Consider the following 19,218-nt stretch of genomic DNA (forward strand, 5'->3'; position numbering starts at 1 on the left):
TTAAACCCTGGGGCACTTTACCTCTGAGCTATACCCCCCAGCCCTATTTTTTTTTTTGGAAACAGGGTCTTGCTAAGTTGCTGAGCTTGGCCTTGAACCAGAGATCCTCCTGTCTCAGCCTCCCAAGTACTAGGATCCTAGGTGTGTACCGCCATGCCCACATTAGGAGTCATGAGATTTCTGACACTGAAGCTTGTCTGGAATGTTAAAGAAGGAGACATTGGGTAGCTCAAGACACAGGGGAGACAGGACTGGGTGGTTTAATCTGGTTTCAGTCCTCAATCCTAGGCTAGATTTAGCTTTCTATATTTTCAAGAGGGGGATAAAAGAGAAAACAGGATAAAACAATAACAATAAAAACTAAAAGCCTACTCCTACTCAAAGGAACAACCCAAAATAGACCTGGAGAAGTTGGGGAAATGTGGTCTGGCTCCTGGGGCTGTTTGGTGTTCTGTGTGGCGTACATGGCTTGCTGTGTTAGGAATTCCAGGTTTCCCCAGAGAAGAACAACAGGCGGCCTGTGCCCAAGTGATCCCGGCACCTCTGTCTCCTGTAGACTGTGACCATCCCAGGGGTCACTGTCTGTCTGCCAGGCGCTGTGTAGTGGCGTTTGTCCAGAAGGAGGTGTTGCGGCTCAGTGACCCACACTCAGTTCACTGGACCATTTAGTCTTTGACCACAGGGGGTAGGTGTTAGTATTATCCCATTTCAGAGGTAAGAAAAGTGAGGCGTAGGGGGCTTAACTCTCTCCAGGTCACATTGAGCTGCCACTTTTCATCGGTGGTCAGCACACCATGGTCCCAGCCCAATCCAGTGCTTACCTGTTTTGTTTTGGTGGTGTTGGGGATGGAACCCAGGGGCATTTGACCTCCGAGCTATACCCCCCAAGTCCTATTTTTTTATTCTTTATTTTGAAACAGGGTCTCACTGAGTTTCAAAGGGCCACATTAAGTAGCTGAGGCTGTCCACCAACAGCGATCCTCCTGTCTCAGCCTCCCAAATGCCGGGATTACAAGTGTGTGCCACCACGCCTGGCTAGTTTTTACATTTTTAAATTGATTTAGTAATTAAAAGAATATTTCATGATAGATGAAAATGATATGAAATTCAAATTTTGGTATTCATAAACAACCTTTTATTGTAACTGTGTCTTACTTGCTTGCTCATTGTCTAGTGTTTCATACAAGAGCAGAATTGAATAATTGGGACAGAAATTGCAGTCATGTATAGTAAGAGACTGTTCAGTAAGGTATTACAATTTTTTAAATTCTTTTTTTAACTAGTGCATTATAATCAGACATCATGATGGAGTTCAGCATGAGGGAAGCATACCTACACACAGTCCTTGGGGCGTTCCCAGGGGAGTTTCTGCCCCTGCCAATCTTGCCAGCTCCCAAAGAGCTAACAAGAACCGCTCTTGGCCACTATAAGGCTACCTGCCTTTAAGGATCACTGATCACCACAAATGCTTCTGTCTCACTGGCCAAGTACCAGGAGCTGTCCTAGGTACTGTACAGAGTCATCTCTGCAGTGCCCTTGGAAGCGGGTTGTCACCAGCCTCTGCACAGAGGAGGACCCTGAGGCTGCCAGGGGTATCCATCAAGCACCCTTGATGCCTGCATGTAACAGGACCCTGAAGACCCAGGGGTCAGATGACTTGTACAGGTGACAGGGTAGCAGGTGCACCATGCTCTGCCTGGAGCCAGCTCCCTTGAGAGCACACAGGGTCTGCTGAATTATACAGCAACAGGTAACTGCACAGCTGAGGCTCTCACCTGGTGACACTGGCCTGTTTCAGACTGGCCCACAGTTCCTTAGTTCCTGGATTGCTGCCTCCCCTTTCCTCTTTGGTGCACCATATTCCTGGCAGTCTACTTGCCTGTTTGTTCATCCGTCCATCATCCATCCATCCACCGACCCATCCATCTTCCTACCCCAGGACGAGCCTTGGTAACTATCTCATTAACATCTTCTCATGGTGAAGATGTACCTCACAGCGGCCTGGGCCAGGGCGTATTCCTGTCTATTCTAAACTTGCATGCTAAAGAGGTCTTGGTAATACCTTCTCTCTTTGGAGCCAGAGGACTCTTTCAAGTCAGATAAACTACCATCTGGGGAGATGGTTTTGAGGGTCTCATAAGGTGAGCGCCCTGTCTTTTTCCTTTGAAGGTATTGCCTCCCCCCCCTCCCTTTTTGAGTTACAACTGAGTCCCTGTTAAAGTACATTTCATTGGTATTTCTTGAAAGCCCTGTAGCTTCCTCTGTGGACGCATAAGTAGGTCATGTGTTTTGGGGGCGTGAGAGCAGAAAAGTCCTCTTTATATCCTTCTGGATTTCTTTCCATCTGCCACTGAGCCACCCCCACGCTGCCCCAGCATCATCCTTTCTAAGAAAATGTGCATTAAAAACTCCTCGCAGAAAGCAACTGTACTGTTTTCTTTTTGTGCCCCGCTCTCATGTCTAGAAGAGCTGGCTCCTTTAAAGACTCGAACATCCCCGAGAATGCCACAGACATGAGAATCTGCTGTGATGTGAGAGAGCTGGGTAGTGCTTGGGCTCTCGGGACAGAGGATGCGTGCACTTTAAGTTGGAAGACATTCCAAGGGAAGCCCAAGCAGGGAGTGCTGGATTTTGTTGATTTGCATTGACTCTTGAGTGTGAGAGGAAAGACTAAATCAGAACCGGTGGCTGGGGGCAGTTTGGGGAGGCTCAGTAGGATGCAAGTGGGATTTGGAATCAGCTTTGAAATGAGAATAGACTTTAAAAAAATAAAAAAGAGGATGGGGAATGGATTAGCCACAGGAAATGAGGAACATCGTTCAAGAAGTTAAAAGAAAATTTGAAAGCATGCTTGAATTTCTTAACATGGCCAGAGATAGCACAAAGTCAAGACTGGTGAACCACAGCACCCGATCTGGAGCTGCCCGCTCCCTGGTTTCCCAACAGTGCTTTGTTGGAGCACAGCTACACTGTTTTGCTTGCGTGTTATTTCTGGTTGCTTCTGTCATGTGGTGGTGAGGTCAGGAGGGAGTTAGGGCTGAGACCCAGTGACAGTGCTGAGACCCAGGGGCCCGCAGAGCCCCAGCGACTCTGATCACATGCAAAAAATCCCGGGCACTGGTAAAGATAGAGGACGGGAAGGAACGGTGAGAGTGGGGAGGGAAGGCCTGGGAGAGAGGGAGGATAATGAGCAAGGCAGTGGAGGTGCAAAAGGAAGCTCTCATTAGGTTGGTGGGTGCAGAGGAGAATCCACTTCCAATTCAACCCGCTCCCTGTTCCTACCAAACACGGTGTGACTGGTACTCACCGTACCGGACAGTTCTCTTTCCATGAGACTGTGGAGTCACTTTCATCCCTACCAGCCGAAGAGGCCCTATGATAACAGCTTGCCCTGAAGACTTCAGTGTAATATAAAAGTACAATTCAAGACTCCAGAGAGCCAAAGGATGCATGAGCAAGCACCACGTGTGGCCTCAAGGCCAGTGCCTTAGCCTCCTGCCTTAGCAATTCCACACTAACCTCGACATCCACAGCCCCTTGCGCATCAGGCGAACTTAGCATTCCCCCAGTTCTAGTGGATTCTCTGGTGTCACATCTCAAGTGCAAAATTAGGCATATGTACTTGCTGCAGGACTTCTCAGAGTCTTCACAAAGCTCTGGGTGCAGAAAATAAGGCAAATATGTGTTCTCAAGTGTGTTTGACTTGAGCTTCACCCACCTCCCCACCTCTTTTAAATAAAGAATATGGCTTATGAAGCCCATTTGGGGTACTATGGTCTAGGGATTGTCTAGGGCTAGACCAAAATTGTGTGTATGTGTGTGTGAGTGGGTGTGTGTGTGTGTGTGTGCGCGCGCGTGCACACATGCCTCTGAGCTGCACCCTTAGCCCTTTTTATTTTTGTTTTGAAACAGGGTCTTGAAAGGTTGCTGAGTCTAAGTATTTGGGGAGGCTGTCCCCGATCCTCCTGTCTCCGCCTCCCAAGTGCAGAGATTATAAGCATGTACCACCAGGCCTGGCTTAGATAGAACCTTAAAGGTTGTGTGGCTCCGTGCTCTAATAAGAATATGAGTAACTGCAGGAACTTTATAGATAGATCTAGTCCTGAAAGTCTATGCTTTCCTATTAATATTATTAGAAATTTGTGTATGGACTTTGGACTCATAGATTTTGTAGTTACAATTTTTTTGCTTCTCTTTTTCTTTTTGTGGTACAGGGGATGGAACCTAGGGGCATTCTGCTGTGAGCTGCATCCTATTCTATTTTCTATTTGAAAACAAGATCTCACTAAGTTGCTGAGGGTCTCCGTTAGTTGGAGAAGCTGGCGTTGAACCTACAATGTCCCTGTCTTAGCCTCCCAAGTACTGGGACACTACCACAGCCAGTAGTATCTTGCCTGACTTGTAACTGTCATCTCTCTCTCTCTCTCTCTTTCTTTCTTTCTTTCTTTCTTTCTTTCTTTCTTTCTTTCTTTCTTTCTGTCTGTCTGTCTGTCTGTCTGTCTGTCTTTTTTTGGGGGGTGGGTGGGTCTGGGGGTGGAACCCAGAGGCATTTGACCTCCGAGCTACACCCCCTGCCCAGTATTTTATTATTTATTTTGAAATAGGGTCTCACACTGAGTTGCGGAGGGCCTCACTAAGTAGCTGAGGCTGTCCACGAACCGCGATCCTCCAGTCTCAGCCTCCCAAATGCTGGGATGACAAGCACGCGCCACCACGCCCGGCTGTAACTGTAATTTCTAATCATGTTCTAGCCTAAAATTCTGTACTCCTAGTGGTCTCTAGTTTTTCTCCTTCCCAAGGGTATGCTGTCAATAAAGGGGTAACAGGGCTAAAGGTTTGTAATCGAGTGTGTAAGGGCAGCCCTAGAAAGAAGGCACTAGTGCCCTGCCTTGGCAGTTTGTGGAGGATAAGCTTTGTATTCCAAATACAGCACAGAATCAGCCCTAATTGCCCCAACCGCTGGCTTCCAAATGAGTGTGTGGAAACTGGCAATCAGCACAGGTCCACACCTGCTGCGGTGTGCTCCCAGCTCTGTGGTGTCCTTGAACGGGCGGTGATGGCTCACTCATTTCCCAGCAGCGCTGTCACTCCAGTCTGGATTCTGCTTCCTCAGTGACAAGCTTGCAAACAGGGAGGGCCCTCCTAGAGATTCAGGGCAATGTGCCAAGGCTTGCACAAGGCTCCATGAGAAGCCAGTGTTTCCCCCCCAGAGTCATTTGTAAATAACTTTGTTTTTAAAATTGAAGCAAAATATAATACACATCTATGCAGAATTGCACAAATATTGCAGAGATAAACATGGTCTCCGTGTAGGTGTGGACTTTTCTGGAGCATTCACTTTACTCACGGGTCTTAGGTGAAAACAAGTAGAGATACGTTACCAATGCCGTAGCAGATGTTCAAATGTAAGATATTAGCTGGGCATGGTGGTGCACACCTGTCATCCCAGTACTTGAGAGGCGGAGACAGAGGATTTCAGGCTTGGGGCCAGCCTCAGCAACTTAGCAAGACCCTGCCTCCAAATAAAAAACAAAACAGGCTGGCCATGGCGGCGCATGCTTGTAATCCCAGTACTTGGGAGGCTCAGACAGGAGGATCAATAGTTTGCAGCCAGCCTCAGCTACTTACTGAGGTCTTCCTCAATTTAGTGAGACTGTTTCAAAATAAAGAATAAAAAATAGGGCTAAGGGAGTAGCTCAGATGGTAGAATACCCCTGGGTTCAATCCCTAGTACTGCAAAAAATAAATGAAATAAAATAAAATAAAACTGGGTGTGTAGCTTAGAGGTAGAATGCCCCTGGGCTCAATCCCCAGCAACACACACACACACACACACACACACACACACACACACACCTTTAAATAACAGTGCTTTTTTAAGAGATGTTCCTGGGGATTGAACCCAGGGGTATTCTACTTCTGAGCCATACTAGCTCTTTTTATTTTTTTATTTTGAAAAAAGGCCTTAAGTTTCTAAGGCTGGCTGCGAACCTATGATCCTCCTGATTCAGCCTCCCAAGTGCTGGGAGGACAGGTGTGCTCTACCATGCCCAGCTAGGTAACAGCTCTTGATTGATCACTATAGGTCCTGTTCCCTAAAAGGTCGTCCCTCAAGGACAGATGGATCCCCCCCCCCCCCCAGTTGTTAAGCTGCTGTTTAGTGAAAGTTTGCAGTGAGAGGACTAGGAAGGAAACAGAAGAAATCCTCCCTCCCACTGGGTTCTTTGCTGGGTTGAGCACTGGGCGCCTGTCACCATCAATGCTCCCGCCCTCCAGGGGTGAGCACGTAGCCACCTTGTGGCACTGAGGCTTCAGGGATGTGGAGAGGCTTGCCCGCACATTCTGCTGAGGCCCAAGGGGCACCAGAGCCCAGATCCAAGGGACCAGAACATTTCTTCTCTTCATTGCCATGCGCACTTCTCTGTGAAGATTCTCCATTTCCTTTTGCTCAGGGCAAGTGATCTTGGGAAGGCTTCTCTCTGCATTTGTAAACAAAACAAATATCCTGACTCCTCGCACTGTCTCGAAAACAGAGAATTTATTTTGGGGCCACAGACACATGCGCCGACGATCTTTTTGTACAGCCTCTGCCGGTTGTCAAGGAAAAGCAATCCAAGCTGAATGTGGAATGAATTGCCTTCCAATGGCTACGCTTCACGATGCACCGCCATAATCTGGGGTATTGCGAGGCGGCTTAATGTACCGGCGATGACACGTTTGACCATTATGTGGCTGTCCCTCATTGAATGCGCTGGTCGCAGCCCCAGCCATAAATCTGCCAGCAGACAAAACATAAAATTTACATGTAAGATCAAATCTCCCCTGGCCTGATTTTTATACAAGGGTCACCAGCGGGTAGTAAATTAAGATTCAGAATAAAAGTTACCTGCAGGTGCTAAATCACTAGACCATGTCAGGATCATAGAATTTTCTTTTATTAATAACAGCCAGTGTTTGTTATCAGCGCTTGTGCTTATATAAACCAGGGTCAGTGTTTGTTTAAGGAAAGGTGCCCTTTGTCCCTCGGAGAGTTTGGATTTCTTTTGTAATGTAATCACACATTGTTTACCCGAATGGCAGGAGAAGAGACCAGATATGCTCCAGATATGCTCGGGTGGTCTGTCGTCCTCATAAATCTCTGGGTGCCAAGAAATTACACATATATTTTAATTTCATTAGCCTTCGAGAAATATTTATTGAGCACCTGCCGCTAGATACTGTGCTGGGCGCCGAGCGTGCAAATACGGGCAAGACGGTTCCACTGGGAAATGAAATATTGAGAGACGATCAATCCGGGATCAGTGCTAGGAATGGCACCCGCTCCCAGTATTTTAGGCAGGTAGTTTTTAGTTTGTGCTGGAAACCAGATGGGTATGGAATCCTAGTAAACGCCCAACGAAGCTTCCAGCCTGGTCTGCAGAGTGATGCCCTTGAGATGCTGCAACTGTTGCAGACAAGGAAGCTGCGGGAGTTACCACCCGCACTGCCTCTTGACACCAAAATGGGAAGAAGGCATTCTCCCCCATTTCCAGCACACGTGAGCCTGTGAATTACTGGTGTGCATAGAGATACAACATTTCCCTGAGAAGACACGGAATCTGCTTATCTTGCTTTAAAACACTGGACCCAAGCTGGATGTGTTGCCACCCTCCTGTCACCCTAGTACTTGGGAGGCTGAGAGGAGGATTGCAAGTTGATCAGCAATGTAGAGAGACCCTGTTTCAGTATAAAAAATGAAAAGGACAGAGGGTGTAGCTTGAAAGTTGAATGCCCCTGAGTTCAATCCTCAGTACCCCCACCACAAACAGCGACCCAGTACTGCATAGAGCCTGTGTGTGTTCTTTCATATACTTTGAATCATCTCTATTGCGAATAGTTGTCATACTGTATTCTTCAGAGAGCAGTGGCCAAATACTGATCATAGGTAATCACTTACTGCGACTCGTCCCCAGCTTATTACAGTTACTGATAGGCTTTGTTTTGCAGTGACTCTTCAGCAACTAGTGGGCCATGGTGCCTGTAGCGTGGAGTGATGGAGAGGCCGGGAGAGTGGGCCATGGGGTGCTGGCTGTGGTGGTGTGAGAGGGAAGAGGGAAGAAGGCAAAATCAAGTGTGTCACAGAAGGAGGAGGAGGAGGCTAGGGTCATCAAGTGGGTGACAACTGGGGGCCTGTTCCTTACCTCAGAAACTCAGAATTGAGTTGGGCTTCTATGGCTAAAAAGAATTTCAGCACACACCAGTCAGAGACAAAAACAGAGGTTTATTTAGGAAAGTGGGGGCTACACATTGAAGGGAGAACATGGACTAGCTCAAGAGGGAGAGAGTCCTTGGAGTCTTCATAGTCCTTTCTATGGGAGACTCCGTAAGGGGGTGGGAAGGGGTGCATGGCAGTGATGGAGGTTCAGGTCCCCTTTTTTATGTCTCCTGCCATTTCATTGGTGAGTGCTGGGTGGTTCCTGGACTTGACCAATGATCAGACCTTTTTTTTTTTTTTAATTTTATTTTATTGGTGCACTGTATTCATACATCATAGTGGGATACAAACTTTTGTAGACATGCATGCACACATCACCCAGTCAGCCCCCACCCGATCCCCACCCCATTCTCTCCCCATCCCTCCCTCCCATGCTTGGCTTAGTGGTTGACATCTAGTATTATAGCAATTTATCCAAAATTAAAAATGATAATCTCACATAACAGTTTCATTTGTCTGATACCAAGCTTTTGATGACTTAAAGATAACATTTCAATATTTCTTTTTGCTTTCTTTCTTACCAGAGAATATTTTTTTCTTTTTTTTAGGTGAAACTATCATATATTTATTTTTCAGAAAAAAATCTATCCTGATATGGAATATGGACTCTAGATACCCAAAACAATCTCGAAGCAAAAACAAAGCTAGAAGATGTATATTTTCTGATTTCAAACCATATAAAGCTACAATAATTGAAACAGTGTAGTACTGTTCTAAAGGCAGATATATAGACCATTGGAGTTAAATACAAGCCTAGAGCTAACTTCTTCCCTATATTGTCAAGTTATTTTTGACAAGGTTTCCACGAAGATTTGGTGGTGGAAATAATAATCTTTTAACTAAATATTGTTGAAAAATAATAATTACATGGAAAAGAATAAAATTGGACCCTTACCTAATCCCACATACAAGTATTAACTCAAACTAGATAAAAGACCTAAATATAAATCTTAAGACTATAAACTTTTAGGAGAAAATCTGGGTCATAAAACCTCACAACATTGAAATTGGCAGTGATTTCTTGGATATGATTTCAATGGCACAGGCAACAGAAGAATATACAAACTCCCTAAAAAATAAAAGAAAATATTGTATATCCAAAGACAATGTAAACAGAGTTAAAAGTTACTAATAGAATTGGATAAAATATTTCCAAATGCTATATCTGAAGGTATATTAATATTCCAACTAGAAATCCTAAAAATTAACAACAATAAAGGCAAACAATACAATTTAGAGATAGGTAAAAGACTAACATAAATAATGAATCTCCACAGATAACCAATCTTAGTTGTCTGTTGGGTGGAAACTCTTGTTTCTCTGGTTCTGGTGAGTGTTACCTATTTCTTCTTTGTAGTTAATCTCTTTGAGTATTTTCTCTAGCGCTGGTTTTGAAGACATAAATTCCTTCAGTTTCTGTTTGTCATGGAAGCTTCTTATTTCTCCATCTAATTTGATAGAAAGTTTTGCTGGATAGGAAATTTTTGGCTGGAAGTTGTTTTCTTTCAGAGTTTGGAATATGTTACTCCAAGCCCTTCTGGCTCTCATGACTTGGTTTGGGAAGTCTGGAGTGATTCTAATTGGTTTGCCTCTGAATGTCACTTGGCCCTTTGTTTTTGTTGCCTTTAAGATTCTCTGCTTGGCTTCCACATTGGTCATTTTGACAATTATATGGCGTGGGGATCCTCTTCTCGGATCCTGTCTAAAGGGAGTTCTATAAGTTTCCTGGACCTGTGTATCAACCTCTTGCTCTATATTTGGAAAATTTTCTGCTATTACTTCCTTGAAGAGATTGTTGATCCCTTTGGTATCACTTTCTTTTCCCTCCTCTATTCCAATTATTCTTAGGTTAGCTCTCTTAAGATGGGCCCATATTTCTTCAATGTCAGATTCCTGCTGTTGGATATCTTTTTCTAGATTAGAAACTATGCATTCATTTTTGGATTGCTCATCTTCTAAGAGCGAGATTCTGTTCTCCATGTGGTCTAATCGGTTGTTTGTGCTTTGAATTGAGGCCTTTACTTCATTAATTGCATCCTTTATCTCTTTTTGGCTCTCTCTGAGTTCTTTTCGAAGCACCTCTATTATTTCTACAGTTATTTTCCTGATTTGATCTTCTAGAAATCTCTGATTTTCTGTTTTATCAGGTTCTGATGTTGTGGGGTTGTGCACATTCATTACTTCAGTGTTATTCCTATTTCTCATGATTTTGGAGATTTGTGCCTTCTCTGGGTTCTTCCCTTGGGTCACTATGGCTTCACTTAAGGTGCTCTGGATCTCGAGTCTGTATTATCTCAGACCCTACTACTCCTTTACTGGGTTGTATCACAGAGTCTCCGACCCAGGGAGTCGATAGAGGCTGCTTTAAACTATGGGGGGTGCCAGGTTGCACGCTCTCCTATGGTGTGATATCTCTGCCACCACCACTCCCTCACTGGGTCAAGTCCCAGGAGGCACAATACTGGGATTTCTCTTCTGTGGCCCGCAATTTGACTCACTGTTCTTGAGTACGCAGATGTAGCTGTACTGGACTCGGTGAATTCACTGCTGCTGCCGCCGCCGGTGGCAATATGGCGCCTCTGCCATGCCCTTGGCCATGAGGCTGGCGTATTTTTTCTTCTCTGGTTTTGATTTCCACTCTGAATCCCTGCAGCGTGTGCTGAGCTCAGCCACTGGGAGCTTTAAATGCTGTCTGCGCCGAAAGATCCCGCCTGGCTGTTCCGCATCGGCTCACCTCGGCTTGCTGTAGCCGTCCGCTGAGTTCGCCGCTGCCGCCGGCAGTATGGCGCTGCTGCCGCGTCCTCGGGCGCGTGTGTCTCCTCTGTGAGCTCTGTTCTCAGTCCGCTTTCTCTCTGGAGCCTGGTGGTTTTTTTGTTTTTCTGGTGATGGTGTTTTCTGGCTATGAAAGGCGCTCTTTTTGTGGTAATGGAGATTGGTTGTTAGCGGGACTCTTAAGCCCCACTTTTCTCGGTCGCCATCTTCCCGGAAGTCCCTTTTTTTTTTTTTTTTAGTGGTACTGGGGTTCCTGGAAGTCCTTCTACCTCCGGCCTACACTCCCAGACCTCTTTTTACATTTTTATTTGGAAACAGGGTCTGGCTAGTTTGGGGGCTTAGAATTTGCACGGGCAGCATCTCATTGCCAAGACCTTGGTGTTTGTGAAGGGGCAGCCTGTCCGCATCAGCTCCCAAGTGACAGGCTGTGCTGATGTTTCACCTTTCTTCCTACTGTAAATATTGAGGCCGTTATTCTTACTCTACCAATATAGATCTCCACTTAAGAGCTCAACTCCAGCCAGACTTTGAATTCCAGGGCACTGAAATTCAGCTACTGGGAAAAAAAAAAAAAAAAAAAAAAAAAAGCCTTGCTGTTTTGGTGGAAATTGAAATAAGGCCCAGGATCAGAAACCATATGTATTTTTAAAACGATATTGTAAAGTAACCACTCAGCATTTTTTCAAGTCCAATCAGTTAAATGTCTTCTTGCTTTCTCTCCTCTCCTGGGTAGCAGATGAGGTTTTGATGTTCTCGAGAGTCGTTTAATAATAAAGGCTTGGATCTACCTCATTTAGAATCCCTCCTAATGGTCTAGAGTTGATGTTGTGATTTTTTTTTTTTCTGAAAAGGAAAGGAGAGTTTTGTTTCATTTTAGGCTCAATGTGAATTCTTGCAGTGAGAGCACACACATAAGTTTCTGACACTTAGAGATCTCTTGATAAATGGCACCATAAACGTAGGCAATTTTCCACATCTTGTTTGTTGGCTTTGGAAATTTACAAGGTTTCCTTTTAATACAATTGTCTATGCCAGCTAACAGGCAGTTTTATGGTCTATTTGTATTTATCATTAGTACATATAAAAAAAACCCTGTACCTTAGATCCTTTATTCTCCCAGGAACATGAATAACGCCAAATAACTAGCAATATTTCAGCTGCTATTTGATTTGAAAGCTCTAGGGTAAATAGTTTCTATTTTGCTAACTATTAAATTCCTTTCTACCTTTCTAAAATGTATGATGTGAGTTTGACTAATGTACACAAAAATGTCAAAATGTAGAATAAAAATGTAGAAAAAAATGTAGAAAAAACATAGGAAAAAATGTTCAAATGAGAATAACTGGTATATGATTGAAATTCCTTGGAACCTTTTCCACACCTGTGTCTTAAGAGCCAGAGGGCAACATTTTTGGAAAGGTAGAAAAAGTCTTTAGACTGGTCACAGAACTTCCAGCTCCTAATTGAGGCTGTTGGGACTCACATATTTATAGAACTGTTGAATGTTGAGGTATGTTTCTATTATGCTTGTCAAACACTGAACGGTTTGTCATCTTACTAGACAATAAGATCAAACCAATTTGCCCCCAAAGTGCCTAAATAATTTTAAATATTTTAGAAATGGATTTTGGCCCTTACTAATTACTATCAAGGTATTATAAAATATTTTTATGTTTTGTTATATTTTATTTATTTATTTATTTTGGTGGTACTGGGGGTGGAACCCATGGGGCTTTGGGCTACACTCCCAGGCCTATTTTCTATTTTATTTGGAAACAGGGTCTCACTAAGTTGCTGAGAGCCTCAGTAGGTAGCTGAGACTGGCTTTGAACCTACGTGATTCTCCTGTCTCAGCCTCCCGAGCACAGGGATTACAAGTGTACGCCACCATGCCCAGCTATTTTTATATTTTAAATAAGCTGGGCATGGTGGTGCACACTTGTACTTGAGAGGCTGAGACAGGAGGATCATAGGTTCACTCTCTAGTGAAGTCCTCTGCAACTTAATGAGACCCTGTTTCAAAATAAAAAATAGGGCCAGGAGTGTAGCTTGGAGGTAGGATACCCCAGGGATCAATCTTCAGTACTGCCAAAAAAAAAAAAATTACATATATATATATATATATATATATATATATATATATAAAATATATATAGAGAGAGGTTTGTATAGATAGATACAGATGTTTGTGCATATGTTTGAAGCAGGAGAAAAGTATTGCGTTATATGTTAGATGTATAAAATTATATCTTTACTCCTATTGATCTTATATTGTTCACAGATCACTTTATTGGGACGGTTTCACCTGTATACTATAGCAGTAGGAAAGTGACAGAGACTTCAGCAAGGTAAAGCTAATTGGCTCCAGGCTGATGTGCTACTGCCTAAGGTCATCAGGGACGCCGGCTGCTTCACGCTGTCGTCCACTCCTGAGACTGCACTCACGCTCGTGGTCCAGAGGAGCTGCGGTAGTGGAGGCGTCACAGCCAGGTTCTAGGTAGGAGTGTCTGCTCAGTGCTTTGTTTTTGTTTGGGTTCTGGGACATGCACCCAGGGGATTCTGCTTCCAAGCTATACCTGCAGCCCTTTTTATTTTTATTTATTTATTTTTGAAACAGGGTCTTGGTAAGTTGCTGAGGCTGGCCTTCAACCTTCGATCCTTTTGTCAGCCTCTTCAGTAGTGGGATGGTAGGTGAGTGCCACCACGCCTGGTTCTGCCCGTGCTTTTTAAAGGAAACTTTATGGAAGTCTCAAGTGGAATTTATATTCTATTTGTGAAATTTAAATTGCGTGGTCATGCTCAATAGCAAGGAGGTTTGGGAAGTGTGATTTTTCAGTTTCTTGGAGATGGGGCGTCGAGGCCTGGGCCCTTCATCCCTGTTGGTCTGCTTTCCACCCTGCACACTTCTCAGGGAGCTCCCAGCGGCTCTTGTAGGGGAGCCAGGGTGCTGGCCTTAAGGTCCTTGTTTCCTTCATTAGAGGCCCATGCTGAAGGTGGGGAGTGGACAGCAGAGGGCGCGGCCCTGCTTCTATCCTTCTGTCTTCCACACAGTCGGCTTTGTCGTTCTGAGGACACTGTCTCTCCCTTCCTTCTCAGGAAGGTTTATGGCTTAACAGGGCTGGAGAAAGATCCAAAGAGGACATTTTTAAAGATTATTCCATAGAAAAATATTTGAGAAAATATTCTTTTGGTTCATGCCAAAGTTATTTCCTAAGTCACGAATAACACTATTGTTTGTGTGTGTACATGCATAAGTACATGTGTGTTTTATTCAAGATGTCACAAAAATCAGGTTCAGTTTCACCTTGGCTCAGTCACCAAGAACATTGTAAGAATTCTGATTGGAAGTTTTCTCTTTTCCTCTCCTCTCCCACTATTCTGCTACATGGTAAGACTTAATATGAGCTACTTTTTTTTTTTATGGTGCTGGGGATTGAATCCAGGGGCATTTTACCTCTGAGCTGTATCCTTAGCCCTATTTTATTTTTTATTTGGAAACACGGTCTCATTCAGTTGCTGAGGCTGGTCACAAACCTGCGATCCTTCTGTCTCAATCCTGGGATTGCAGGTGTGCGCTGCCATGCACCGCCCTGCACAATGTGCATTACTTTAAGTAGTACTAAGTTATTTGGCTCTTTAAAAAATATTTTTAGCTGGGAGTGGTGGCACATAATCTCAGTATTTGGGAGGCTGAGACAGGAGGATTGCAGGTTGGAGACCAGCCTCAGCAACAACTGAGACTTTCATCAACCGAGCAAGACCCTGTTTCAGTCGAGCATAGTGGCACATGCTTTAACCCCAGTGCTTGGGAGGCTGAGACAGGAGGGTTGTACAGGTTCGAAGTCAGCCTCAGCTATTTAGTGAGGCTCTTGGCAACTTAGTGAGACCCTATTTCCAAATAAAATATAAAATAGGTCTAGGAGTATAGCCCAGAGGTAGAAAGCCCCTGGGTTCCACCCCCAGTACCACACACACACACAAAAGACCCTTTAAAAAAAAACCCACCACCTAAAAATAATTTATACTATTAGCGTTTCTAGTCCTTGCCTGTATTTAATGGAATGAGTAAATAAACGGCAGCTCTTTCTGGAATCATCAGGAATGCAGAAGGGAAAATAATTCGCAACTCTCCAGCTGAGTCTGAATTTTGAACTTCAGATACTCTTTACCCCTTTTGGCATTTGGGTTGTCTTAACTTAAACTTAGACGCCCTGCACGTTTCCTGTCCTGCTCAGAGGTGATAGGAAATTTACGAGTCTGTCTGTCTGCAGTAATGGCTTTAGGGAGGTGTCCGTGCCTTTCCTTGCAGGCCTTTGGAGCCTGCTCCTCCAGCTGCAGATGAGCTTATCTGGCTGCAGCCCTAGCCACGTTAAAGACATGTTTTATTCTCCCTCCTTTACTTGGTGACACTCAGAAAGGAGGCTCATTACAAAGCAAAGCGGGGCGTGCCAGTGTTTCTAAAGCCATAAACATTTTCTTTATTTTTCTCTTCTTTCATGTTGGTGGTTATTCATTGTAACTTTTGCGATATTGAGAGTGGTAAAAAGAGCAATAAAACTGTTGCTGTGAATTGTGGGCCTTCGGGCCCTGGACATTTATTTGTTTAGATTATTATTTATTTCAAATGCATTTTTTTTGTTCTTTAAGATCTCATAAGTTTGCTTGATAGCCACATTTTTAAAATAAGGTGACCAAATATTAATCTAAAGATTAATAAAGTTGTGTCTGTGTCCTGGGGCTCTTAAGAGGCACTGTGACTTTTGGTCAGACTTGGCTTGATTTTTCCCCCTCCTTTATGCATTCAGGAAGGCTTTATTGAGCTGTAACTGGAGTTTGAAGCTTTGTAATCCATCCATTTGACAGAAATGGCTGTTTGTGTTGCTGTCTTCTGTGCTTGGTGCTTTATTTGTGGCTAACATTTGCTTTGGAAGGCAAGAGCTGTTTTTCACTCTCCCTGGTTGGGCTCTGGGAACAATTCCTCTAGGGCAGCTTGCAACCTTTGAGAGATCTAAAGCTGTTCATTTTTATTTAATCGGTGATTGAACCCCAAGGGCATTCTATCTCTGAGCTATACCCCCAGCCCTATTTTATTTCTTATTTTGAAAGAGGGTCTCACTAAGTCACTAAGAGCCTCACTAAATTGCTGGGGCTGGCCTTGAACCTCAGATCCTTGTGTTTTAGCCTCCCAAATACTGGGATTACAGGTGTGCACAACCACGCCCGGGGGGGACCATATTAGATTTTTTGGGGGCAGGTCTGGAGATGGAACCCAGAGCATTCGACCTCTGAGCTACACCGCTGCCCCCCCTTTTAATTCTTTATTTTGAAACAGGTTTCTCACTGACTTGCAGAGGGCCTCACTAAGTAGCTGAGGCTGTCTGCGAACCACGATCCTCCAGTCTCAGCCTCCCGAGTGCTGGGATTACAAGCGTGTGCCCGCACGCCCGGCTCATGTTAGATTTTCATTGGACTACTCCACCCTAGTCTGTGGAGTCAGACAAACCCTGATTCCTCTCTGGGCTCTGCTAGTGTCTCCCTGGGACCTTGTGGAAGTTGTTTCCTGCCTCACACCCACTTACTGTCCACAAGACAGGGAGAACAACACTGGTGTCCTGGGGGTTGTCATTGTAAGTGACCTTTTCTCAAGGTCACATATCCACACATTTGCTTTCTTTTGATTGCAATTTGATCATAATTTTCAGGAAGGAACAGTTTGTGTTCTAATTGTCCCTCTGGGATTTGAGACCTTGGAGTCATGAGTGGGGTGAACTGTGGGGCCAACTTACGCTCTGAACAGCAGTTTCTCACTCCATGTGCGTGGCTTCTCTGGAGGGTCGAGGATGGGTTTGGATTACTGTCCACCCTAATTTCAGGATTCACATGCTTAGAAAATATCAGTGGCCCAGGCTCTCCCATGGATGACTTTGGGAAGTTCATCGTGGAGTCCTTCATCTGTATTGCTTCTTTTGACACAGCACATTTAGGGGTGCATGCAAAGTAACTTCTCTGTGGACCTACAAAATAATTTTAGGAATCAACACCAAGATGCTGTGTTTGTTTGTTTTTCCTGATGGCTGGTCCATGAGAAAACTGTCATTGAATGTCAGTCTTAATGGCTTAAGACATTTCTTTATTAGGACAGCTAACCATTTTGGTTAGGAATTCAAACTATCTATTTTTTGCATATATTTGGAATACTTTCCACTCTCTTTTTGTGGTACTGGAGATTGAACCCATTCTTTTGAGAGCCCTTCATATATATATACACAGTGGTCCATATTGAGTGTGTGTGTGTGTGTGTGTGTGTGTGTGCGTGTGTGTGTGTGTGTGTGTGTGTGTGTTACTGAGGATTGAACCCAGGGGAAGTTAAACTCTGAACTAGATCCCTTGCCTTATTTTGTTTTTTTATTTTAAAACAGTCTTGCTAAGATGCTGAGCCTGGCCATGAACCTGAGTTCCTCTTGTCTCCACTTCCCAAGTACTGGGGTTAAAAGCACGCGCCACCGCACCTGGCTTCTTTGTACCTTTTATGCTCCTTCTGAAAAGGGTTCTATGTGTAAAAGGTGTATATTGCTCCCAGCCTTCACAGGAAATGTGTTAAAGGTCCAGGCGCATGGTGATTGTCCCCACTCCTGCAGGGAGCCTGCAGTTACGGGGACAGTGTGTCAGGCACAGTGCCTTCAGCATCTCCCTGGGCTCCTAATCTCCTGCAGCTCCTAATAGCCCATCTCGCTCTTTCCTCCAGAGTGCCACCTGGGATTCTGGGCCGCCTCCACCACACCTGGTAACTTCAGGCTCAGCTGCAGGTGAAGGATGACAGGGCTTATGTTGATGTCAACGTTGCTTTTTGATGGGGTGAGGATGTCTTTGGACAGGACCATTATTTGATCTACCTCCAAGAGTGACTCACAGCAAGACACACCTTTGACAGCACAGCTCAGGGCATGTGTGCAGTAGAATGGTCTGTGGTCTCGCTGAGCCATGCTTACTCATCAAATTTTATTACTTCATTCTTAAGACATAGTGGTCATGACCCAGCAAATGGATTTCATGATTCCCTACCTTGAAAAACACACCATAGAACCACCTCCATTTCCATGGTTGTTTCTTCAGTCTGACTATTTTCCTCACCTGTCTGGATTATTATGGGATGAGAGCTTTCCAAGTTCTGTCCCTGCTTCTTGCCCCTCTCCTTCTATACCCTTTGAGGGAACCCCGGGGTCCTCATTATGCATGTACTGGCCTCTTACCAGAGATTTGCATTCACCCTGAGGGACATTTCGAAGGGCATCCCTGAGCAACATTCTGTAATACCCACTGAGTGTCCCAAGGCCCTGAGAAAGGACTGCAACTTTAAAAAGACTCATCTGTTTGTAGTGTCTGTGACTCTGATGTAAAAAGTGCTGAGAAATCTACAAGCAGAGTGTGCTGGTATTGATTAAAGATGTCTGCTATGGGCCTAGGAGGAGAGGCCAGTGATACAGTGGTGTGGGCATTTGCTATCTTTGGGGCTAGTGGATTTCCGTCTCAGTGGCCCTTCCAATGAGCAGGAAGATCACTCCTGAAAGAGCAAAATAAAGGAGAGAGAAATTAAGCAGGAATCCATTTGAATTTTAAAAAGAAACATGTCTCTTCTGTTTGTGTAAAGAACAAGATAAATAAGATACAGTGGCTCCTCATAGGAGGCTTAGGGGAAATAATGACTTTTGTCATTTGGGAGAGTGGAGCTGGGACGGACACAAATCACTTTCCTGAGCTAAAAGAACTCTTAGCTTGTTCAAGCTGACTGCTACTTTTACCACCAACCTCATTTTCATAGAAATAAGTCTTATCATTTTGAGAAGTCTTTGTATTTTCTTTGGTTGTTTTTGTTTTCTCAGACCAGAGATCACAGGCTCAATTCCCTCTAGGGAGGACAGTTGGGGGCTGCACTCAGTTTTCTGGGTTCAAATCCCAGGTCTGTTGTATACAATGAGCTTGATTTTGTGTGTTTGTTTTGGAGCTAGGGATTAAACCCTAGACATTCTACCTGTAAGCAACATCCCCAACCCTTTTTATCTATTTATTTTTATTTTGAAACTTATTTTGCTAAGTTGATAAAGCTAGCCTTGCTAAGTTGCTGAGGCTGGCCTTGAACCTGTGATCCTGCTGCTGTTTCAGCCTCCCAAGCAGCAGGCTTGCAGGTGTGTGCC

This window comes from Muscardinus avellanarius (assembly GCF_963383645.1).
Source record: "Muscardinus avellanarius genome assembly, chromosome: 22".
In the NCBI taxonomy this organism is placed as follows: Eukaryota; Metazoa; Chordata; class Mammalia; order Rodentia; family Gliridae; genus Muscardinus; species Muscardinus avellanarius.